At 44.8% G+C, this 1,851-nt stretch overlaps 1 long non-coding RNA gene across 1 annotated transcript in view; it reads left to right on the plus strand.

The window, feature by feature from the left end:
* Positions 1–128, plus strand: part of LOC109293895 — a 586-nt gene extending 458 nt beyond the window's left edge. The window contains exon 2 of the long non-coding RNA XR_002096423.1: positions 35–128. This is a non-coding gene — a long non-coding RNA (uncharacterized LOC109293895). The remainder of the gene's footprint in view (positions 1–34) is intronic.
* Positions 129–1,851: the final 1,723 nt, after the last annotated feature.

Genomic DNA, 1,851 nt, shown 5'->3' on the forward strand with positions numbered 1-1,851 from the left:
CTGGTAAGCAAACAGTGGCAGCTCTGGTGAGGAGGTTCTGCCTGCTACGTTTGCACTGGGAGCTGCTGCTTTTGCACAGTTAATAATTGTGGTTGCAACTAGAAAGCCTCATCTCATCAAGGCAGAACTAACAAAAAAACTCAAGGAAGTTGTTCCCCGTTCTCTGCCCCCCACCCCAGTGGTGTATCTGGCTGTGCTGGAACCCGTTGCTTTTTTTTGTGACATTGTTCTTATGACAGCATATTTTTTGTGAACCAGCGATGAGAAAAACTGCACACTTTAACTGACTTAAGCCCAAGAGTTACTTCATATGAGGCTTCAAGTTTCTATCTGTTGGATTAGGAAGCCATCTAGTGGCCCAAAATAATGATGCCTGTAAAAGACTGGAGAGGTTGTTGGTTGTAGCCTGTGCAGACAGTCACGCTGTTGCAGGAAAGGGCAAAAACTGTGACGTGTACAAACGCCCCTGCTGGCCTAAGGACCTGGGTGGATAAAGTTCTTTGTCACATGCAGGTAGAAGGGGGCTGGCAGGCCTGAAGAAGGGTGTTTGTGCCTGAAAGCTTGCAAGGAACAATTTTTCCAACTGTTTAGTTGGTCTAATAAAAGAGATCACATCTACCCTAAAGAACCTTGAGAGACTAGAGGAGAAAATCTCAAAGGACATCCAGACCAGGTAGGGGAGCACTGTCAATGTGGTAAAGTAGTTGTTTAGGAAAAGATAAAAAGGCATCTAAGCATCTAAGCTAGGTTTTCCAGAAGAACCTAAGTGATTTATGACCTTAAATCAGGGGTGGACAAAATGCGGCTCAGGGGCCGGATGTAGCCCACCAGGCCATTCTATCCAGCCCATGGGACCCTTAAAAATTTTAGAAAATTAATATTTATCTGCCCTGGGCTGCCTGTCCTGCAGCCTTCAATGGCTTGCCAAAACTTAGTAAGCGGCCCTCTGCCCAAAATAATTGCCCGCCCTGCCTTAAATCCTACCGAAAGTCATAGACTCCTAGAGAAGCAGGGCTGGAAGGGACCTCCCTAGGTCTAGTCCAACCCCGTTCGTGAGGCAGGACCATTCCTATCCAAACCGTCCAATACAAATCCATGATCTAACTTCTTGGTCAAACTACAGTCAACGCTGACACCACACAATGAGGTAAGTCTCTTAGATGCTTTTAAAGATATTGCCACCAAATAATAATAGCGGGAGCTTGTTGTGCTCCTGACTTTTGCAAAGATGAGCATCTGTATCTTTGGTGCTTAAGTATGGATCTAGCTGCCCAGTGTTAGGCAGGCACATTTGAAAATGTTGGTGTATGAGATTCTTTGCATAACAGAAATCAAGAGCTGGCAGGACCAGAAACCACCTCTTCTGAATGCCAGCTCTGTTCTTGGGCCATTACACCACAGACACCTTCAGAAAGAGTGTTAACATTAAAAATAACCTCCACCCCCCAAAAAAAACAACCCTCCTTTGTATTTCTAACCTTTAAATTTGAAATTACTCCACATGAACCATGCCATCTGACGACCACTGCATGACATAATGCTGTCAGGAGGGGTCATTTTGGGAAGAAGAAGAAATATAATCTTCCTAACGGAGGAAAAGAAGAACTCTCTTTAGATTTAAGAATCTGCCTGAATATACGGCATCTGAAGCCAGTCACAGTTCAGAGAAGGTTCGTTTGCCACTTGGCAGCATTTAGCACCTCTGTGTATTTTTACAGCGATATTTTTAGACGTGGAGCTGTGGGAGGCAACCTGGCATTACAATTTTCGTCTCAGTCCAACAGTTCTGAAGGGGAGAGCGAAATTGCACAGAGAGCCTACTGTCTGGTTTGAACAAGAATGACTCAGTCT

The sequence above is a fragment of the Gavialis gangeticus genome, unplaced genomic scaffold (genome assembly GCF_001723915.1).
Source record: "Gavialis gangeticus isolate Ggan-Ray unplaced genomic scaffold, GavGan_comp1, whole genome shotgun sequence".
Lineage (NCBI taxonomy): Eukaryota > Metazoa > Chordata > Crocodylia > Gavialidae > Gavialis > Gavialis gangeticus.